The sequence below is a fragment of the Urocitellus parryii genome, chromosome 5 (assembly GCF_045843805.1).
Source record: "Urocitellus parryii isolate mUroPar1 chromosome 5, mUroPar1.hap1, whole genome shotgun sequence".
NCBI classification, from domain to species: Eukaryota; Metazoa; Chordata; class Mammalia; order Rodentia; family Sciuridae; genus Urocitellus; species Urocitellus parryii.
In genome coordinates this window covers 200,589,887-200,598,222 of record NC_135535.1, presented here as the reverse complement: position 1 = coordinate 200,598,222, position 8,336 = coordinate 200,589,887, and the positions used below count along the sequence as shown (strand labels likewise).

At 41.3% G+C, this 8,336-nt stretch overlaps 1 non-coding gene across 1 annotated transcript; it reads right to left on the bottom strand.

Moving 5' to 3' along the window:
• Positions 1–7,612: 7,612 nt before the first annotated feature.
• LOC113179621 (U11 spliceosomal RNA) lies at positions 7,613–7,745 on the bottom strand. The gene has a single exon (XR_003300370.1). It is a non-coding gene; the product is annotated as a U11 spliceosomal RNA (small nuclear RNA).
• Positions 7,746–8,336: the final 591 nt, after the last annotated feature.

Here is an 8,336-nt window from a genome sequence, read left to right as displayed (position 1 = left end):
TGGGGGGATGCATTGCTAGGACATTTCCATGTGATAGATGGCATTAAACTTCATCTCAGCTAATGCTAACTCTCCATGATTAAATACTGCTCACCAACCCAATCAATAAATGGGTGAAGGAACTGAACAGACAGTTCTCAGAAGAAGATATACAATCAATCAACAAATATATGAAAAAAAAGTTCAACTTCTCTAGCAATTAGAGAAATGCAAATCAAAACTACTCTAAGATTTCATCTCACTCCAGTCAGAATGGCAGTTATTAAGAATACAGGCAACAATAAGTGTTGGCGAGGATGTGGGGGAAAAGGCACACTCATACATTGCTGGTGGGACTGCAAATTGGTGCAACCAACCTGGAAAGCAGTATGGAGATTCCTTAGAAAACTTAGAATGAAACCACCATTTGACTCAGCTGTCCCACTACTCGGTTTATACCCAAAGGACTTAAAAACAGAATACTACAGTGACGCAGCCACATCAATGTTTATAGCAGCTTAATTCACCATAAATTTTGGAACCAACCTAGATGCCCTTCAGTAGTTGAATGGATAAAGAAACTGTGGTTTATATACACAATGGAATATTACTCAGCATTAAAAGATAATAAAATCATTGCATTTGCAGGTAAATGGATTAAGTTGTAGAATTTCATGTTAAGCGAAGTAAGCCAATCCCAAAAAACCAAAGGCAAATGTTTCCTCTGATAAGTGGATGCTGATCCATAATGGGAGGTGGGGGATGAGAGGAATGGAGGAACTTTGGATAGGGCAAAGGGGAGGGAGGGGAAAGGAAGGGGCATGGGGGTAGGAAAGATGGTGGAATGAGATGAACATCATTACCCCTAGGTACATGTGTGAAGACACAAATGGTGTGACTCTACTTTGTGTACAACCAGAGAAATGAAAAATTGTGTTCCGTATGTGTACTATGAATTGAAATGCATTCTATTATCATGTATAACAAATTTAGAACAAATAACTAACCATGTTAAAAAATAGATAGTGTTCACCCATGTAAAGAAAGTGGAGAAGGGTATTTCAGGCAGAGGAAAGAGCAGGTGAAGACCTCTAGGTATGTAACAGTGTGTGCATGTGTGCACATAGTCAGCCTGGGATCCAGGTATAAGGAAGGTGGTGCCAGGAGACTAGCTCTGCACACCTTTGCCCTTCACTATCATTTTTAGCATCAGAAATTTCTTTGGATGTTGCTCCAGGATCTTGCCTTTAATGTACCAGATTTCTAGGGTGTGAGAGGTAGAAGAGTTCCACCAGCCCTTCCAAGATTTGTGGAGGCCATGCCTTGGTATTTCCATGCTCCAGCTCAAGAGTGCATTGGGGCACTGGTATTAGAATTAGGCGTCAGTGGATGGCAAAACAGGTAGCCCAATGAGGTGAGGAACCAGATCCCAGGGGAAACCTCAGGACACAGCAATCACTCTTAGATCTTGGCTATAGGCTACAGAGATGAGTTTCAGAACCAGTTTCAGAGATTGTCTAGGGAAGAGGCTACAGGGTGATCTGAAGGCAGATTCTCCTTCACTGAGAGTTCCTCCACTATACAAATGACCTGGGGACCAGGGTGGATACTAGAAGAGAGACAGAAAGTCCTGAATTAAAGTAAGTCCAATCTTGCAGTTAGTTGTGTGTGAGACTTAATTTCACCAAGTGCCAAGTTCTTCACTGTTATGATAGGGACTATGAAGCTCATGGGTTGTTGTGGGCATGAAATGAATGTTCATGGGAGGTCTGGTGTCACAATGAGTGTTTAATAATAACAGGTTTTATCCAGGTGCTGCTGGATACAACAGCTAGTGCCTACTCTTGAAATTTTCAGGCTACATGGGGGTCAGTTTGGAGGTCTGTGATGTCTCTATGGTGGGCATTGTTAGGAAACCCAAGTTGGCTATTTCCAAGGGTCTCTCACTGGCCTTTCCTCCTCCCTGTGCTTCTGCTGAGCTCTGCATGTGAGACCTACGGTCCCTTAACCACCCTCACAGTACAAGGCTGTGGGGAAAGGGCACCCAGCTAGAAGTGATGCAACCTGAGTTTTCTTTCACTGCCATCATAGGAATTGAACATTTTTATTGCTCGTCTAGGTTTTTAAATTCCAAAAGAGTAAAAGATTTAGTTCGGGTTTTTTATTGTTTGTGAGTATGGGGGATTGGATTTAGGGGCACTCTACCACTGAGCTACATCCCTACCCCACTTTTTTATTTTTTGAGACAGGGTCTTGCCAAGTTGCCAAGACTGGTCTCCAACTTGTGATCCTTCTGCCATAGCCTTCTGAGTAGATGGAATTACAGATGTGAACCATGGGCTCTGGAAGATTTTTTTTAAATGAGGTTAAAAAAAAAAAGCTGGGCTTGGTGGTGCATGCTTGTAATCCCAGTTACTCTGGGAGGTAAATGGATTAAGTTGTAGAATTTCATGTTAAGCGAAGTAAGCCAATCCCAAAAAACCAAAGGCAAATGTTTCCTCTGATAAGTGGATGCTGATCCATAATGGGAGGTGGGGGATGAGAGGAATGGAGGCCAATTTTAGCAATTTAGGGAGACCCCATTTCAAAATGAGAAGGTCTGGGGATACAGTTCAGTAGTAGAAGGCTCCTGGGTTTAATTCCCACTAGTGAAAGAAAAAAAAAAAACATCTTAAAGAGTACAGGACACTGAAGTTACTTTCCTTCTCCTGGCCTCAATGTCCTAATCTGTAAACAAGAGATAATAGTAACACCTTCCTTGTAGAGTTATTGTGGAGATGAAATGGAGGCATAGGAGAAGTGTTTGATGCAAGCTTGGCAGAAACAACTACCTGACGTATTGTACCAAGTATCATCATAGCTGTTCAACTTCCAGAGATGACCAAGCATCTCTTTCCAGAAAGATTCCACACTTATAATAAGAAAAACCTTTACACTCAGGCACACAGAGAGATATTATGTTTAATGCTCTTCAATTTGTGGTTTTTGCTTTGTAATTATCTTGAGCATGTTTTCAAATTAATGCATATTTATTCTCCACACTCTTTTTGAATAACCTGGCAGTATTTCATTGAATGGTATATCATAGTTTACATGACCACAAATGAATATTTTGGATATATAATTACATATCTATTCAGGGTTTTATACTTGGAAATTCTTGCAAACAATCATTTAATAATTCGAACACATTTTTTTCTTTTTTATTCAAATATATTTTCAACATTTGCAAATCCTATAAACTGACCTACGTTATGTTCAAACAATGCTGCTGAGAGACAAACTGGAACCACAAATTAAGAGCATTATGGGCCAGACTGGACATGCCTAATAGGGCAAGGTAAAAACAGTGCAAGTTGCTATATTACTCCAGATTTATTTGGAAGAGAACAGAGCATTAAAGGAAGTGTGATAGTCATTTGTTCAAGCTTTTAACTACAATCTAAAAGGACCAGTGGTTTTACTATTTTATTTTCCATTTGGCTTCCCTACACCTCAAATTCAATCAGTGTCCTGCTGTTCAGAGGTATTTTGAAATGTACCAAGTCTTAATTGAAGTGGAAGCGCCTGAAACCAGAGTTAATATCAGTAGCAACAGGAAGCCGAATTTATGGAGGTAAACTGTTGCTAGCCCTGCATTTCAATTCCTTTTGGCTCCTGATTGTAGATTGAGGGTTGGGCACTGAGCTGGACCACATAAGAGATGCAACTCTGGTAATTCTGCAGAGCTTTGGGGTCCCTTGGAATATAAGAAAAGAGTTGTGCTACAACAGGGTCCAGGATACTAAGAGAGCACCTGGCATGTCTTCCACCACTAATTATGAAGCCTAATGAATACTTCAGGGGCTGGGTATGTGGCTCAAGCGGTAGCGCGCTCGCCTGGCATGCGTGCGGCCCGGGTTCGATCCTCAGCACCACATACCAACAAAGATGTTGTGTCCGCCGAGAACTAAAAAATAAATATTAAAAATTCTCTCTCTCTCTCTCTCTCTCCTCTCTCACTCTCTCTTAAAAAAAAAATGAATACTTCAGATATACTGCTGAGAGCTAGAGATACAGGATGAGATTGGATCTCTGCCCTCAGTGAGTTTAGATTCTAGTTGGCGGGGGCGGGGGGGGGGGCTGACATAAATAAGGAAGTAAATGAAATGGAACTTTTAATTAACATAAAAAAAGAAATAAATGGGGTGATGAGAAAGAGAATACTGAGGGGAATCCATCGTATTGGTCCATTTTCTACTGCTATAATAAAATGCCAGAAGCTGGGTACTTTATGGAGAAAAAGTTTTATTGACTCACAACTCTAGAGATTCAAGAACATGGCATTGGCATATACTTGGCTCTGGTGAAGGCTTCATGGTGGATGGCATCACGGTGGAAGTATGTACAAGAGGGAGAGTTTACATAGTTAGAAAGCAAGAGACTGGTGAGAGACCAGGCTCACTCTTTTCCCCAGGAAGAGCAGAAAAAGACCATTTTAGGCAAAAAGAAGAACAAGGGCAAAGCCTTTGGTAGGGATGAGCCATCATACTAGGTGAAATGAAAAACACCCATGTGGAGCAAAGTGAGAAACAGAGGAACAGAATCAAAGCCAATGGGGGCCATGTCTTGCAGGGTGTATAGACCACCATGGGGTTGGTTTTTGTTTTAAATTCTATGGGAGGCCATAGAAGAGTTTAAGGAAACAATGCAATAGTCTGATTCTTATCTTTTCAAAAAGACCACTTGACTACTGAGAGCACAATGTATTAAGGGAGACCAACAAAGAAGGAGCCTGCAGTGCCCCTTGCAAGAGATGATGCTGGCGGAGGCAGCAGCCATAGAAGCAGAACATGGTTATAGATTCACTCCAGCAGGTCAGAGCCCACCATACTCTTCAGAACACAAAGACCTCCAGGGATCTCCAACCGATGCTCAGGTATCTACTGAGCATTTGCCCAGCACAGGGACAAGTGTCTGGTGTAGTAGGAGGCATAGGCCACATTAAGACACTTGCCTTATGGGGACATGAGGGAAATGAAATAGTAAGATGCCAGCCTTCAGGCAATGGTGAGTGGGGGCACTGGAGTCAGAAGAAGCAGTGACAACTTTGTTAGCATGCCACACACCTGCCTTCGGGACCCTAGACACAGCTGTGAATGTACACCCTCTATGCCAACTTCCCTTTCCCCTGCTAGGAATGCAGGCTGATCCCATCTTCCACACAAACACTCTACTCAGACCCCTTTTGCAGAATTAGGTCCCTGCAACAAACATCTGCTTCCCTCTCATCCCCAGAGTGGGGATTACACACTGGACCTCACGCATGCTACGTTGCACTGTACTGCTGAGCTACATCCCCAGCCCCCCATATCTGCTTTAGTTGCTATAACTCAAATGGACTTTGAGTTTTGAGTCTGTGTGGGAGAGATTTGTAAGGCCTGGCTCTGACTAATGATCTTGGCCAGCAACTCTCTGCTGGTGGTGAACAGAAAGGCTCCACACATCACAGGTTTGGGACTAAACAAGTGCTATGTATGTTCAGAGAAGGCAAACCTCCAGGCAAGATCTCTTGGAGAGACAGGCCTGGAGCTGAGCTGGACAGCTTTTCAAGGCTGGTTTTGAGGATGCATGGAGGGTTCAGGCGACAGTAGTGGCCCAAGCTAGGTGGAGTGAAAGGCTGTTTTCTTCATAATGCCAGCCTAAACATTTGAAATACAGGTGGTAAGAACCATTTGTCTGTTAACAGGGCTGTGGTGTTTCTCTCTGGCTGCTTTATAGGCCTTCTATTTGTCTCCGTGGTTTGCAATTCCACTATCTGGTGTTGAGTTGTGGATTTCTGGATTTCTTTCTACACATCATAACTACTATATATTGTGGTTTGTATTGTCTTGGATCATTGTGTTTCTCTACCAATTCATACATCAAAGCCCTAATCCCCAGTGTCTCAGAACGTGACTGTATTTGGAGACAGTATTTGGAGACAGGGTCTTTAAAGAGATGATTGCCTTAAACGAAGTTTAGTAGGATAATGTTTTTGAGGGGATCCTGTGGCAATTTACCACAGAGCTATCCCCAGCCATTATTATCTTTTGAGATAGGGTCTCACTAACTTGCTTAGGGCCTTGCTAAATTGCTGAGGCTGACCTTGAATTTACTATCCTCCTGTCTCAGCCTCTTGAGCTACTGGGATTATGGGCATGCACCACCACACCCTGCACTAGGGTGAGTTTTTTTTTTTAGTTGTAGTTGGACATAATACATTTATTTATTTATCTTTACGTGGTGCTGAGGATCGAACCCAGGGCCTCACACGTGCTAGACGAGCGCTCTACTGCTGAGCCACAAGCCCAGCCCAGTAGGGTGAATCTTAATCCGACATAACTGGTGTCCTTGAAAAGGTGAGGTTAGGACAGAAACACACAGAGAGAAGACCATCTGTAAGCTATAGAGAGACTTTAAGATAAATCAGTCCTGTTGACACCTTGACCGCAGACTTCTAGCCTCTATCCTGAGAAACTTTGTTAGGATAGTACTAGCAAATGAATATACCTATCTCTACTATGTCAGGTTTTTCAATTTTTAAAAAAATTCCCAGTCCTTACCCTCTGACTATACTGCTTCTTGTTCTTTCTTGCTGTTCTCTGATGGGCTTCAATTTGATGTATGTTAGATTCTTTTATTCTTTCCCCAGACCGCTTTCCCTTCTTCTTCCTCTTCTCCTCTGTGTTCATGTTGGGTAATTTCTTCAGATTCACCTTCCAGCTTACACATTTCCTCAATACCTTTTTCAATTTTAGGTTTAATTTATTATATTTGTTTAAACGATTATATTTTTTCATTTAAAAAATTTTAGTTGATGATGGAATTTTATTTATGTGAGGTGGTGAGAATCAATCCCAGTTCCTCACACATGCTAGGCAGGTGCTCTACCACTGAGCCACAACCCCAACCCATATTTTTCATTTTTAAAATATCAATTCTTTTAAAATCTAGCCTTTATTTTTTGAGAAAAGTCAGTTTCTTGAGATGATAATGAAATTGACAGGTGGATTCTCATGACAAAGAATAGAAGGTAGAGAAAGGGCAGAACATGACTTCAAGAGAAAATAAAGAATGAAAGCAAAATTTAAAAATTAGTTTTTTGATTGTCTCGTGGTTATTAGCTAGGAATAAAAGAATATTACTTCAAATCAAACATTGGGGAAGCAGAAGGATTGGCCAAAAAAGAGTGTTTTTGTAACACTATAGTAATGATTGATGTAACACTATAGCAAGACTCATAAATACTAAAACCATCAGTGAAAGAATGTTGGATAATAGACTTTTGAATGGATTTGAAAGATTATCTCAGAGATCATTTATGAATTCAAAGGGTAAAAGGTATCTTTCTAAAAAGGAAATCCAGACAACATTATTTTAAACTAGAAATCAGTCTTAACACCAACAAAGGGACATTCCAATACCAGGTCTCTTCTGATGTGACACATTGATGATACAACACCCCCTACACATTAATCCTACCACAATATTTAACCTGAATATAATTGTGAGGAGACAATAAGACAAATCCAAATTGAGGGCCTGAACTTTTAAAAAGTATTCATGTGAAAGGATAAATACATGGTGATAAATTTGTTTTTTATAATTTTTTAAAGGGTGCAAGGCCAATAATCATCAGATGCTAAATAACTAAAGAATTATACTTCTGAAAACTTTTTAGAGGATTCCACATGAAAAACAATTGAGTTGCCCTAGGTGTGCCACTGAGGACAGAGACCCTTTTTTGTTTATTTATTTTTTATGTGGTGCTGAGGATTGAACCTAGTTCCTTACACATGCTAGGCAAGTGCTCTACCACTGAGCTACAACCCCAGCTCAGAGGCTCTTTTTAAAATTAGTATTTTTTGAGTAGAACCACAAATTTAGCCTCTTGTAACTTACCTTCGGAGGGGAAGCAAACTGGAGGACAAGGTGCATATGAATCAGAGTCCCTTTAAAACTAAAAGCAGCTTCCTGAACAGTGCTTGTTTAAGTCAGCTTTTGCATCACTGTGTGACCAAGATACAAGAACAACTTAGAGAAGGAAAAGTTTATTTGGGGCTCATGGTTTCAGAGGTTTCAGTCCACGGACAGCAGCCAACTCCATTGATATGGGCCCAAGATGGGACAGCACAGCACTCGGAGAAAAGCTGCTCAGCTCACCCAGATCAGTAGGGGTCTGGAAAGGAGCGGTGTACCCTGAGGGCAGGTGCACCTTTCAGAGCATGACCACCCCCACCTCCTCTCGCCATGCCCTATCTGCCTACAGTTACCACCCAATCGTTCAAATTAGGATGGACTGATTAGGTTACAGATCTCACAATTCAATCACTTTA